Source organism: Rhyacophila brunnea, unplaced genomic scaffold (genome assembly GCF_057557595.1).
Source record: "Rhyacophila brunnea isolate RB1 unplaced genomic scaffold, BYU_Rbru_1.0 scaffold_4, whole genome shotgun sequence".
NCBI classification, from domain to species: Eukaryota; Metazoa; Arthropoda; class Insecta; order Trichoptera; family Rhyacophilidae; genus Rhyacophila; species Rhyacophila brunnea.
In genome coordinates this window covers 9629857-9645998 of record NW_028233068.1, presented here as the reverse complement: position 1 = coordinate 9645998, position 16142 = coordinate 9629857, and the positions used below count along the sequence as shown (strand labels likewise).

General features: G+C 33.2%; 1 protein-coding gene across 1 annotated transcript in view; it reads right to left on the bottom strand.

Moving 5' to 3' along the window:
- The window catches only part of LOC147066824 (polyprenol dehydrogenase-like), a 656880-nt gene that overhangs the window by 108543 nt on the left and 532195 nt on the right, over positions 1 to 16142 (bottom strand). The gene's annotated exons all lie outside the window — the stretch shown is intronic.

Here is a 16142-nt window from a genome sequence, read left to right as displayed (position 1 = left end):
GTTCCGTGGCACACCAAATAAAAATGCCTTAAAAAGGAAATGTACCTACCTAATTTATATGAATAAGGAAGTCATTTTAATATTGTATCAACATATTATATGTAGGTACCTACATAGGTGGTAATAATTTTATTAGTGAGAAGGATGCAGTTGATTTTTAGAAATTCTGTCAAAACGTGGCTCTAAATTAGATAAACACACATTCCTTCACACTTCCCACACAAACAAAATCCTCATCTACCATCTGCAACCGCTCTCGTTTTTTTTTTTAATTTAATTTTCACGAGCGCTGAAAAACCAATTTCGCAAAGATACGACGATCCAAACGGCAACAAAGATTTAGCTGCTATTCTAGCCAATCAACGATATTGACTCCAAGCGATATCCAAAATGCTGAAAACTCTCTCTGTTAGTGTCAGGTGTGTACCGTAGAATCTTGGGAATGAATTGATGACCCACTGGTATATTATTTGATAATGTGATGGAAAATACTTGGAAAATGATGCAGAAAGGAGTTCTAACGTCCTCTGCACTTCTGGCAAAATTTTAGGAGCTACACCTGGAAAGCAATCAAGATGTGAGTTTCTTATTACTATTCTATTCTTATCCACAGGTCTAACTTGTCAGCGAAATATTTTAATTTTCCTGTGATTATTGTAATGATATTTTCGTTCACTCCTTACAGGCTTAAATTTCAAATGTTTAATTTCTCAAAAAGATCATGAAGAAATGGTACTTCCAGCCGCTAATTATTGTCCTCGTGAAGAAAATCATAACCCATATTCTCAGCATCGAAGAAAGAAATTATTTCTGCTTTGCGATAGTACTTTTCCTTTTGAGAGCCAATGTACTTCAGTATGAAGCAGCAAACACTTAAAATCAGAATCCATATTTTCATACAGTGAAAGTGAAGTGACAAATATTTATTTGAATATGTAGATGTTGAATTTATTTAAAATTTAAGAAAATTTTAATGTAAGTATAGGCATTATTTAAAATGAGCAGTTTGGAGGGTTCTTCCTTCGCGGTACACCTGAGACTTTTTGCGGCACACAGTTTGGCAGACACTGGTCTAGTCAGACTAGTCAATGCGTTTCCCAAAGACATAGACATTTTCAGTGACATGCTATGTATTTTGTTTTCGAAATATTATTTTTATGTATAAAATTGTACTTATGTTTTTTTTTGTACTTATTATATATTTTCTTCTGTCTTGTGAGGGTAATATTTGTTATATTGTAAATCTCATGTTGTGAACGTCTTGAGTATAGATTTGTTATGTCCACAATGTTTTTGTTCTTTTAAATAAATTAATAAATACATAAATAACGGGTTAGTACCACAGATATCCATTTACCTAAAATCACCACTGTTTGAGAGTAAGTAGAGAAATGCTCTAATTCTCACTAGATGGTGTGTATCTCAATTTTAAGATTTTTTGGTGTATTTGTCTCTTATATAATAATATTAATATGTAAGTAGGCAACATATACAAATTTGTAGACAATTTGAAACTAAAAATCAAAGGGGTCGGCATTTTAAGTTTGCTTAAGGGCGCCATTTTGGTCTGGGATGCCACTGTTCACTCGTATCTATCAAAAAACGAAAGGACTAGATTTAACGATGTACACTGGATGCGAATTTTGGGGTCTAGGACGATTCGGCGCCGAGACAACTGAGCGCCACGCAATCGAATGAAATTCGAAAATAAATAGACGTTCGTAAATAAAATTATAGGTACTTACTTACTTTAAAAATATGTATTTAATATCATTATTTATATTTAAAATATTATTTTAAATTTAGTGAGAATTTAAATATGCACACGTAAATAAGTAAATAATGACTTAATTGTGCATTTATTATCTTTAAGTTCCAACGAGAAGAGAGTTCTTTTATTTTTACATAAAGCCTCAGGCATGATAAGTCTCAATCCGCAATAAAAAACATTGTGTTAAGAGCAAAATTAATCAAAACTACTAAGTAGTAGGTAGAAACTATTTAAAATTCCTCGTCTACTTTCTGCATATAATTGTAACGAACGTACATTTATTTCATTCGACAGTGCGGCGCCCAATTCTCTTGGCGCCCATTTGTCCTATTCCCGAATTTTGCTATTGATGCCCACTAAAAATTCTAGATTTGGCAAGAATATCGCTAAGTTGTCAACGCTAATTTGTGTTGTGGCAGAATGATTTTTTAGAATCCCGCTTTTGGAAATTTTACGTTATCGTGTTTCAATATGTGGACGATCCTAATAATAGGTTGAGCAAATAGTTAACTATCACTTTTAGTAAACATTTGTAGATTGTAGAACCAATTAAATAACATGCTAATATTATATGGGTACATGTAAATTGTACGTAAAACAGTTCGCCGAGACCAGATCTACATCAGTCAGATGACCGTATACTATACGGTCTCCAATTGTATTAGATTTAATATGAACATTAATTCAATTTTCATTGCTGATTTTGGCAAAATTCATGAATTCAAGAATGAAAACCTAACCTAACGTAACAGATAATCCAATATATTGACTATTTTCAAAATGTGTTTGCTGCTGGTTTCCTGTAAAGTGTAAACCGACAAGAACCGTGTTTTATTTAGACATGAATTTTATATCAGTACTATACGACCCAAAGAAGTTGGACGGTCTTTAATATCCGGCCATATATTTCCGATACAACATTTCACGGTGAAGTGTGATACGGTGAACTGCATATATGTACAAGTTTCCGGACATGAATATTAGTACTATCGACCGAGGGTATTTGATGGAATTTGAATTTTAATTGTAATGGATTTAAGTTTTGTACTGTTCCATACTACTCAAATAGAATAGTACATACAAAACTTAAGGGGGGCCGTGCGCCGCGTAGGTCAAAATGAAGATTTTATGCTATTTTCAAAGCATGATCCTGGACATTCCTTAAACGTTGTAGATAATCTATTTATATCATTTTGAAGCTTTATTATCCTTTATATTTATTTTAAACATTTGATGACCGCATAAAGTACTTTTATTACATAAAATAGTATTCTTTTAAATCTCTCGCTTTAAAGTTTTAGAATATAGTCATATTTCAGTACATCCATGTGCAGTAGTATTAAAATTTTGTAGATTTATTAGTTTTTAAACGCATTTACAAAACCATTAGTAAAATTAATGTTTACTAATGGTTTTGTAAATGCGTTTAAAAACTAATAAATCTAAAAAATCTTAACACCACTGCACATGGATGTACTGAAATATGACTATATTCTAAAATATTAGAGCGAGAGGTTTAAAAGAATACTATTTTATGTAATAAAAATACTTTATGCAGTCATCAACTGTTTACAATAAATATAAAGGATAATAAGGCTTCAAAATTATATAAATATATTATTTACAACGTTTAAGGAATGTCCAATTCATGATCTGAAAATAACATAAAAGCTCCATTTTGACCTACGCTGAGCATGTGGGCCGTTAAATCCATTAGAGTTTAAAATGGTTATAGGCACATATTGTGAGGTAGTCGTGCATGTACGTATTATTTATCACTAGAATAGTTATAAATGTTATAATAAATTGTATTTTAGGCAATTACATGAAATTATTTTGGTATAATGGAAATATTATGCTAATGTTTACCAACATTACAATTTATTGTATATTATAAAACGAGGCTGGCCAAGTTTTTGCACTTTTCGGTCATACGTTTTTTTACTGGAATGAATGATAAAACTATAATTTATTATTTTGAAATAATCGTCAGCGGAAACAACGAAGTTCGATCAGAAAGATGGAGTTACTTAGTTTCTGGTCCAACCAAGCCACGAGGATAGCCGCGCCGCGCACACAGAGTAATGATTTGGGGGGAACCATTTTGAATAAAATCTATAATACTTTGTTAGTTCATTTTTAAGGGGGAGGGGTTACTAATAGGCTTTACATTTGTTCAAATTAATAATAAGATAATTTAATAAAATATATTTCTATGGGATTCAATCACATAATATAAATATTAATTATATTGTCCATGAATCTGTGAAAAAATATATAAATTATTCCTACATGAAGCATTTTTGATTCTGATAACACTGATTTTGGAACTAAATTCAAACCCAAACCAAATAATATTAAAATTATGTTGACAGCCGAAGTTGTGACCAAACTTGACATTAAATTTGTAGAAAAACCACCGGGCCAATTTTATTTAAAGTTAGATCTATATAATATAACAAGAAGAATATAGTGGCTTTTCTGTTTTATATAAGTAATCACTTTTAGATTAACTTAATCTTTAGTTATTTACAAAGGCAATCATGGGTAATATTCTGCGAAGGGACAAAACACACACTTGCCCACGCATATGGCTGTCACAATAGTCTGTCTATATTAATTATAGACAAAAAATGTTGTGTATTGACAGGATAAATCAAAATTCTTATTCAATTGCACGCAATCACGTAAATAAACACTGAATGTTCCGATTCGTTATCTTTTACAGTGTTGCATGCATTTAATGTCTTTATATAGATAGACCATATCATACAAATCCGTTGCATGTTGCCAATTACATTACTTTTACAGGTTCAATTAGTACCGCCAGGGTGTGCATTCTGAAAATTCACGAGTCAGAGGATGTTATAAAATCAATTAATAATAATTGCATGCAAATATTCTGTTGCAACAAGATTTAATGTTATAAAAAAAAACTACATGGATAAATTAATAGAATACAGTCCAATTCAATAAATAATAATATTGGGAAACTTCGCTGACTAGGTAATTGGCATTGTGTGAACTACAATGAACTGGCCAAAAGAGGTCTAAGCAATCTAGTACAGTGACGATTTTTTATTAAACAGGTCACTGAATTCCAAAATCAGTAACAAAGTGATAAATATGATATGTCGTATCATGGCCCCCACAAGGGGGCTCTAGCCTGGGGGCCGGGCTTAGGAGGTGTGACGTGGTGGGTCGACCAGTTAAGTGAGATAAACACACATCACACATTTGATATAATCGTAAAAATAGTCGCCTGCGTATTCGCCACTCGTATATTTGTATCAGTGGAGTAATATTTTTTTAACAGTTTATTAAAATTTTCTACATCCATTCTCAGAAGCGCTCTAAATTCATCAGGGTCTTCTAACTCCAATTCACTGTATGTTGCACCACGATCTGGTCTCTTTAAAATCCATTGTCTTGTCCAAAGACGTTTATCTTCTTCGCGCAATAATTCATCCAATTCTTCTATCAGAAGTTGTAAGAACAGCTTAGTATATTTTTAATGTACGTTTTACGATCTATGTTTCGGTACACAAAACTAGTCAGCTTTTTGATCGAAAGTGAACTGACTCTCCACAAAAGTCGAAAAGATAAAACTACGTATAAACACTCTCTCACCCACACCACTCTCTCGGACTAGTGACATTTTGCTGTCTCGCCACTGTTTTCGTTAAGTGTAATCACGGCATAAGTCCTAATGTACGCATTTTTAATAGTTATAACCAAATTTCGTTACTGATTAATTTTCCTATGGTTGATTTAGGTATTCATTAGCTGTTGCAAAACCATTCATTCTTCATCAATATGTTTTGTTCTCACAAAACTATATTGCAAGTGATGAGTTATGGCTTATACTTTTGAAGTGCTGGTTTCTAGGCATTTTTAGCTTTTCCCCCCCATCTGGCATAATATTCTGGTTAATGGCAGTTGGCATCACTGGGTAGAGTATCAACATGTTGCATCGGTGCACCTGCAAACGCTGCTTTTTCATGAACAGCAACTTTGACTCGAGATGATTTTCTATATATACGACCGGGCTTAGTGACATATCGCCACCTTATTACTACAACTAGATAACTCTGATTTTGGCCATTGTTGGGAAAATGAAATTTAAACTTTGCTTGATTAACATAAATCTAGGCTGTAATTTTTATTTAAAATAAAAATGGAAAATTGTGCTTGTCTAAATTGGGAACAATTAAATAATGTTCAATTGCATGAAATGTATTGAAGACATACTATACTATACTATTTTATTTATTTAATGCATTTATGGTTTTAAAGTTGTATTATATTTTTACAAAACACAAAATTAATACAGTTCCCATTAACTTCTGACTTACGTACCTACTCATCAGCAACATCTTCTTGGCTACGTGTTATAACTGTGAACTAACATGCTCATTTTTAACCGCACTTCCATTATAAACTAACAAGCTCCTCCCATTTAGTAGACAACAGCACCTAGAAGCGTAGTCAAGAAGATGTTGCAGAAAAAGTAGTTGTATCATTTTCTAATGAAGGAAATGTAGAATCATATTCAATAGCTAACTCAAAGACAGTGAAAATCAAGTTATCCAGTTGTAGTATTGAGGTGACGATATTATTCCACATCCTATGCTGTTTATTTGCTGTAATCAATAGTAAATATCTACTTATTTAGGTTGTGTGCAATTTTTTAATTATTGTCTTCCAGTGTGTATATTGATTAATCAATCACAAAGGAAGTTATTACACTTTCACGACTAATTAAAATATGACGCTTGATAAGCAAAGATCATGATAATAATGTATTCAGGTTATTTTTATTATCATTGCCAGTGTTATTGGATGTTAGTAATTTGCGGTGTCAATAATTATATTTGCGTGAGTTTTGGCTATCTGAACTGCATCTATCCACGGATGCATTTCGATTCTAGCGCCTGATCCGGAACGAACAATTAAAGACAACACGCTCACGTTGAATAGTTCAGTTCTCTCGTAATTTCCGCTAAGTTTGGTGGGGAATGGGACAACTGGACGCCAGGACAATTGGACTTCGCACTATAATAGTAGACACGTATACAGAACGTAGACGAGGAATTTTTATCAGTTTCTATACACTATTTAGTAGTTTTAATTCATTTTACTCTTAACATAATGTTTTTTTATTGCGGATTGAGAATTACCATGCCTAAGGATTTATATAAAATAAATAACTCTTTTTTCGTTGGAACTTAAACATATGTACGTGTGCATAGTTAAATTCTCACCAACTATTAAATCATAATATAATAATTTAAATATACGTAATAATATTAAGTATTTTTTTAAAGGTACCTAACGTCTATTTAATTTCGAATTGCGTGGCGTCCAGTTGTCCCGGTGCCAAATCGTCCTAGACACGTTTGGTGTTTACATCAGACCCAAACTTCACACTGGACAATATGGCAAAATGGAATAGAGGTTAAGGCTCCGTTTCAGTGAGTTGCTAATATTCAAAACATAAACATATTATACCTCTCCAAGCCACGTGTCCGGAAATTTGTACGTATGCAGTTTGCCGTATCTCACTTCACCGTGAAATGTTGTATCGGAAATGTATGGTTGTATACTAAAGAGCGTCCAACCTCTTTGGGCCGTGTAGTACTGAGATAAAATTCATGTCTAAATACAACACGATTCTTGTCGGTTTACAGTGAGCCAGTGGCAAACAAATTTTGAAAATAGCCGATATTTTGGATTATTTGTTGGGTGAGGTTAGGTTTTCATTCTTGAATTAATGAATTTGCCAAAATCGGCTATGCAAATTAAATTAATGTTCATAGTGTATCTAATAAAATTGGAGACCTTATAGTATAGAAAGCCCCTGGCGAACTGTGCTACAGTGAATGTTTGATATAATATTCATAAATTCATATAATCCCTGTCGTGAGGCTTTTCGAATTTTCCAGGTCATACCAGCGTCCCGTAGCTCCACTGAATAGGTACTGTATGTGGATGCTATTTAGCAGATTTCAAATCACCAGCATCTGGTTGGCTTAAAGAACAGATAAGCCAAGTTGAAATTATTTTGAAGCAAAGATCATAGGTACAAAATTACTTATTGTTTTGTAATGTCATGGTAATTATTAAGTTTTATGAATAAGCTTGATAATAAGTTTGTGCAATGTCCAGGTAGGAATAGAAATAATAATATGTTGATTTAAATTATCTTTTACGTTTGAATGTAGATATTATTTCATTGTTGTCACACATGATGTGCGACTTGCATTGGCAGAATATGCCATAACTATGTAAAGCCGTGAAATTATTATATTAAATGTATTGAGCTATTACTATTAAATTGAAAATGTTTCAAAGAGAATCACAACTAATTCTCCTCCAACTCGAAGCTCTATACAAAGTATTTAAAATCACAATATGTAGTAATTATTCATGCCTTTTAATTGGCTATATAACTGATATTATATTATTATCATTAACCAATTAAAATATATCAATAAAATCATTTCGGTTTATGAATCAATGTTGTTTGACCAGCATCCAGTAAATTATAAAAATGTGAATTTGTTTAAAGATAAACAATTATTGTACACTTTTACCCACTGCAGCCCGTGAAAAATTAGAAAATTGATAAATTGGCCCTTCTTTCAAATATGTTGTATACCACCGACCTAATGCATCAACTTACTTAAGGTTCAAATAGACTATATGACGATCGGGCACATATATGCTAAGAGCGTTTTAGTGTCTATGATCAAATCTATGCCATTCCGACATATTATACATACATATTGTATGACAGCTATGACATCCTATTTACACTCTGTGACACCCTGTGACACAGGCCGCCAACATAAGAAACGGGTTTTCGACATATATATGACCGATTGTCATAGAGTGTATTTGAAGCATTATCCTGTAGCCTGAGTGTGTCCAAGACCCAGGTCAAAGATGTTGAATCTGCTTCCACGTGGAGCCTTCTGTGGTTGATTCCCCGCATAAAATCGCCGAAGCAATTAGTTTCAGTTTGGGACGCAAATGACACTTTTAAATGCAAAGAAATCATGAACCTTGGACAGTATTCAGAATCTGTATAAAAATTAAAGGTACGAGTACCAGATGTTTTTTTTTGCGTTACTTTTATACGTTTAGCCTCCAACTCCATATGAGAATATTTTCTTGAATGACTTTGGTTCAGGTAATAAAATATGTAAACGTACATCAATTATTCACAACTTTACCTTTGTACTGTGTAAGGTTAATTTATAATGACGTAAGAAGTTTGAAGTGTTTCTAGTAAATCAATATTGAACGAAGATGAAAAGGAAATGCATATATTATAATTATACAATACCCTACAGAATCAGATATTACAGCTCTCTCCAGAATAATGGAGTGATGTATGTGTACTAATAATAACCAATTTTTCTAAATTATTTATTAAATTTGTTTTATATAATTACGGCGGTATCTCTTGTGGTGCACTTCCTAAGGCGCTGGTATTTCAACTGGGAGCTCCGGGCTCGACCTCGTGGGGTCACAATATATTTATGTGACTTTCTCAAAGCCTAGGCGTTTGTGACTGTTTCACTTCTATTACTAAATACACTATTATTTTAGGCCTCTTGGCCTATTGTATATAGTGTTAATGGACTACAAAAATAAAATTTAAACTCAATGGGTTACATTTTGGTACATTGTTTTAAATTTAAGTATTATGAGATTGTTTGTAGACAAAGTTGTCAACCATATCAGAAATAATTACAAGATAAAAAGAACTTGTTATATACTACGTTTTAAAATTTTCTGTTTAATCATATTATAAAATTGACAATTCTATGTATTAATAAAAAAACTTTTTATTGTACTTGATAGAAATACTGAATCAATAGTATAGAATACTGAAATGTCCTTTTGACATTTCATATTGATTTCCATAGTATCGCACTTATGTATTAATAATTTAGTTGCTAGGACCCACTTAGCAACCAATAATAGTGAGTAGTAAATATTATTTTAACGAATTTTTTCCGAAACATACAAAACAGAATTAACTGAAAGTGAATTCAATTCTGCTTAAAGATGGCCAAAAGTATTAAAAGAATGCATTGTCGTTGTGTTATGATATATTCTAAAAGTTTCAAGTGTCTAGCTAGTCGGGAAGTTAGTTAAAAATCTTGGACAAACAAGAAAAAATCTGTACGGGACAAACAAGAATACGAGCTAGAAAAACATGGTAAAATAGTAAAAGTGACTTTTATATGTTAAATCGAAATTTGAGAGGTACATTTTACTGATAGTTGCTATTTTTAATAGTCAACGCGTATCGAAAAAAAATCTATTAGGTATAATATAAACTGACAATTAAAAAAAACCCCTAATATAAAATGTGCATTCATCGAAAATGCGATTTTTTCATTTGATTTGATAAGTTATTTCGAAGGTATAATAAAGATTTCTGAATAACTAATTCGATTTTTTACGTAAGTATTTTTTTTAATTCAAAAAATAAACAAACTTGATTTTTTTGTGTATTTCGAATCAAGGTTTGACGCGGTCAAAACACCTAAACTCAAAGTTATATGGATAAAAAGGACACATGGTAGGTATATAGAATATTATAGAAAAATCTTTGTTGTCAAAATTAAAATAAAATCATAATGATGAAAATTAGAAATGTTCAAAAGAATGTTTTTTAAAATCCATTTTCATAATTGAAATATACCTACTCGTAGTTCCATTTTTCGTTTTATGTTGGAGAGATTTTTAAAGCATTCATAGTTTTAATGTATCTCGTTTTTATTTAATTTACACCTCTGTATTTAGAAAATAAAAACATGAAATCATTTTATTTATAATAAACGTCTACCACTCACTTTTCGTAAAAATATCTATATTATTATGTATTAGCAACATATTTACGTTTTACACTAAAGGAAAACTAAAAATATCTGACAGTTTTGATAATATTCTATCGCTTAAATGAATTTCAATACTGGACAAAAAATGTGTACTTAAATTATTTTCGTCTGTGAATAATTACCTGCCCAATTACTCAATATTATAAGTGTTTATATGTTGAACATATTATACTTGTACGGCTGTACTTAGTGAGTTAAAACTGGTCGATTTTGATGACTAAGTATACTTACTACCAGTATAAAAAAATAGTTAGTATGGAAACATGTTCCAAAATACTTACTAGTATTTGGAATACTATATAGACCGTTTGGCGTGGGTATGCTAAAGTAAAGTTTCATAGTCAACTGAAACTCAAACCATCTCCTCAGAGAACTCAGACTGTGTATCGGCTTTAACAGAATCACTAAAAATACGCTGAGCTCCGCTTGTCGAAAAGTCCCATTTATTATAAAATTTTAAACACATTTTAAATTTATGAATTGTTTGTCTGTTAGGTTACAATATTCTTGTGAACAAAAATGAATAACGATGTTTTTTTTTTAAACATGTTTTGAGCGGTCATATAACAAGCCTGTGCGTCATCTCACCACTGTGCTGCGACACAAAATTCATACATTCGAACGCAATAGACTAATAAATTAAAATATACCTATATTCAAGTGCTATTTCGTTCGCGCGCATTTAACGTCAATAGTGTTGAAAGTCTACCAACTGACGAGTGCACAGAACAACGAATCGCGATGATATCATCACAAATTTTTTTGGAATAAAGCCTCAATTTCATTGAGCTTCTTTACGAGCTGTTTATTGGCGAATTTAAAAGCGGGCGATTCAGCTACTGCGATTTGATGATTACACACAAAACTTTCCATTCGCTGAGAAGCCACAAGCCAGTGACTATTTTGACAGAACGTAGCTCGTTTTTTTACCGGGAGGTTGGTACTGCGCTCTACTGTGCAGACGCAGTAGGCCCACACGCCGGCGTGTAGCGTGTAAAGTTGACCGGTTTTCAACTTTTCTCGGTAGAGTGTTTACAACCTGCTTATTAGCTTATTCGATGATTACAATGGGCGACTTTACGACAATTACAGGCAGATTGTAAATTCGCCAATAAACAGCTCGTAAAGAAGCTCAATGTAATTGAGGCTTAAGTTTATTGGGCCACACATACTGAGTATGGGTAGTTTCATCCGAAACTTGAGTACACAAAGTGATGACAGTATTTCCAACTCACCTCTACTAGAAACATTGAACACCTATGCAACAATCTTATACATAATTATTTTACAGTGTTTAAAAAATATAGCCTGAAATGCGCATTGGTCTTTTTTACAGTTCCAATTTTTAAAGTAATACATTGGACGCTAAAGACGCGCCCAGTGCGTAACGATTAAGGTGGTCATTTGATATAATTATCAAGATATTTAAATGTGGTATTAAAAACTAATTATCTTGTCAGCAGTCAATGTGGTAACTCATTTAGTGCTAACAACGCGACTGGCACATTTGCAGTAGTTGGCCATTAGATATAATTAACATGATATTTTAAATGTAGTAAGTAATTAACTGGTCGTATTTTGACGTAAAAACATTACCATGGGATTATTTACCAACTTTATAATATAACGAAACTTTAGACAAACACAAAGGACTGTAATTGTATATGGGACAGCTTCCTAAATAGGTAATAATTATAAGTAAATGCCAGAATAAGTTCCTAAGATGGGCTTTCCATGGAGAAAGACAATTTGGTGAATGTGATGCAGAGGTGGCCGTGAGATTTTACAACTTTCTTTTTAGACCAAACCAAACCTAATCTAACCTAATCTAATATGACCTCAAATAATCTTAGTTTGTGATAATGGTGCATCAACATGTATGAAAATTTCAAATTTTCAATTAACGATTATTGGATCGAAAAACCGATGCGCCGACAGAAAAGGGTATTTATTATAATTGTCTACATGAAATAAACTGTTTTTGTAAAAAAAATATAAAAGCTCATTTTCAATTTATTTATTTATTTTACATAGAATGAACATAACAAATTATAATTTCAAAGCGTTCACTCACGACATGACATAAAATAAGTGTTAATAATTTTAAAAAATAAAAATACAGATAAGTGTGAGTTACTAATGCAATAAGTACTAAAGTAAGAAATAATATAAGAAAATAAATAACAAAATAAAAGTAGATGGAAGCACACAGAGTGAACTTTGATAGACCCTATCTTAAAAACTTATAAAACAACGTCCACCTAAATTCACCCTCACGTAAGTGGAATATATCAATATCCGAAGCGATTTCATTAAACATGGTTAGTGCCCTCCCAATTGGCATTACTAATGGCAGGTTAGTTCTGCACCGTGGGAGAACAAACAACGGATGCCCTCGATTCCTAGGGTAATTATCAGAGACACACAAGCCAACACCACCAAGAGTGGCAGAGTTGAAATTTTCGCCGCGTATAAGTCTGAAAAAATATGTAGCTAAATAAAGATCCCTTCTAAATTAGCTAATTAAGCTACAGTATGTAAGCATTCCTAAAAGAAAAGTAGTCGGATAGAGCCACGGATAATATCCATACAGCCGAAAGTAAAGGAGTCTTAAAAATTTCTTTTGAACTCTCTCCACCATAAGGCCGTACTTCAACTGGTGCGGGGCCCAAATGATAGACCCACTCTCAAGTCTGCTTCTAATTAAGGAGTGATAGAGAATTTTTAGTACCGTAACATCCGAAAAGACCCGGGAAGTACGCAAGACAAAGCCCAACATCTTTAGCGCCTTTTTACAAATGGTATCTATATGACCACTAAACGTCAGCTTACCGTCAAACGTAATTCCAAGATCTCTTACAGATGATGTTCGCGAGAGAACTCTGCCATGCATCGAGTACTGGAAAAACAATACTCGTGAGGCTTTAGTAAACGATAAAACATTGCATTTATCAATATTGAAGTCCAGTTTGTTACGCCTGCCCCAATCTTATATATTACCTATATCAAGTTGGAGTTGACGACAATCGTCCAAGGTGACAACTTCCATGAAGAGTTTCAAGTAGTCAGCAAACAATAAAAACATAACATTTTTAATTACCAATGCTATGTCATTTATAAAAATCGTGAACAGCAATGGCCCCAAGTTTGAGTCCTGAGGCACACCAGAAAATGTTACAAATGTTTGTGACTGATAAAGGCCGTACGATACGTATTGTTGACGATTCTTAAAATAACTCCAGAATAGCCTGAGAAATCGATCAGACAATCCAATTAGTTGGAGTTTTTCCATTAGAATATCGTGATCAACTCTGTCAAATGCCTTCGAGAAATCATTGTAAGAACAGTCAATCTGGCTGCCTCTATCTAGTACTGACGACACATAATCAATGAATACCATCAGGTTGGTTTCCGTTGATCGGCCTGCTCTAAATCCATGTTGTTCATTCATTATAAATGACTCAATTTTTGGAGAAATCATGCTGTGCATGATCATCTCCAGAACTTTTGCTGGTGCAGAGAGAACAGCTACCGGCCTGTAGTTTTCCACTGACGATTCTGTACCACTCTTATGAATTGGAGTCACCTTCGACATCTTCCATATTTCCGGAAAGATACCTGTCTCCATTGTAAGATTATATATATATGCAAGTGGGCCTTTGACAAAATCAACACACCCCTTTAAAAAAATGTAGGGACATTATCCGGTCCCAAAGAGCGCGTATTCTTAAGTTTTTTAATAAATCTAAACACGTCACCCTCATCAATTGGGAAGATGTCAACGGATTGGGCACCGCATGATCGTTTTCTTGACATTGAGGCGACATCCAGATTCGGAATACTACTTGCGTAGACGGACCTGAAATGACCAGCAAATGCTTCTCCATTCTATGTCCAGTCACCTCTTCGCCCTTCCAAGTCATCGAATAAGCAAATCCACCGTCCTTTCTTAATGATTTTATATAATCCCAAAACGATTTAGGATTTTCGCGAATGAAATCCTTTACCGATTCCATATATGTTCGATAGGCCAGTCGAACAGCTTGTCTCACCCTCACACGACAAAGGCCAAACATTTCATAGTCATGCTGACCATGCTTAGCCTTCCAGGCTGTGTGATAGTAGTGCTTGACCCTAATGTTTCTAATAATCTCCTGAGAAAACCACTTCGGATATCGTCTTCCACCTCGACATAGTGACTTCCTCGAAAAACATTTATTAAACATATTATATACACCATTATAAAAGTATTGTACCGCTTCATTCACATCAAAAATATAATGCAACTCACCCAATCTACTTCACTTATTAAAGAGTAAAGCAGCTTGAAATTTCCACCATCAAACTTCCATCCCCCGCACCAATTAGCTCCGTGTGAGGGAATTTCTGTTCGTAGCGGGCGAATCGCATGAAATACGTGTAAAAAAACCATTGTAGGGTTGGTACACATCCTCTCGTATCAAAGGTAATGTACATCGCAAAATTGATAAAATAGCGTTACTGAAAATCCTATCCAGAAGTCCACCTTTAGAGTTAAGAATATCATTGTACTGGGAAAATCCAAAAACAGCACACAGAAATTCCAGTTCACGCTTGACCCTCATGGGTACCTCTGCGGCACAATTACCGACAATTTTAATATTGATGCATAAAAGTCCATTTTGTTTTGACTAGATGACATATAACTTATGTTTTCATTCAAAAACGTTCTTTTTATTCGACTTCGTTTTAATATTGTTCTGTTATTTTAAATGATGTACGTTCTTAATTTATAGTTGCCAGCATAAAATTCTTAATAATTAACAACTATTTAAATATTTTTTCGTGCATTCTTGTCCACCCAGTAATATTTATATTTTATACGAATCGAAGTGGTGTTTGAATTGATTTTTCATGCACATATATGCATGGGCGTATTATTGTGTATGATAATATGGTACAAGTCTTTTAACTAAACAAATGCCATGAAAATGTTTGAACTTGTAAATCTATACTGTATACTTGCGCAGGTAGGTACAATTGAACGTGTATCACAGGTACGCGCAGATACGGTTTTCTTCAATTTGTTTGGTTTTAATTCACATGCAAATATTATATCTGTTCCTCAAACCAGTATATTATAATATTATGTATGACATTCAGCGCTTAAAATGGCAAAATTTACGAACCGGAGCGTCGGTCTATCACGTCGTGGATCGCAGGTTCGAATCCTGGGTCTGGCAAGTACACATTATTGTTTTACAATTTGTGTATGAGTCAGAGTATGGACCTAATAGGTAGAGCATGTGGCTCACATCCATTTCTCGTAAAAACAAAATCTGTTAATACAAAACCTCTACTCTGTGGATGATGTTATTAGGATCGGACATGGTCGAATAATATTAACATTATTTAATTGTATGAAATTCATTTAATTGTTTGTAATTGTACGTATTCCGGATGCCGCCAAAGAG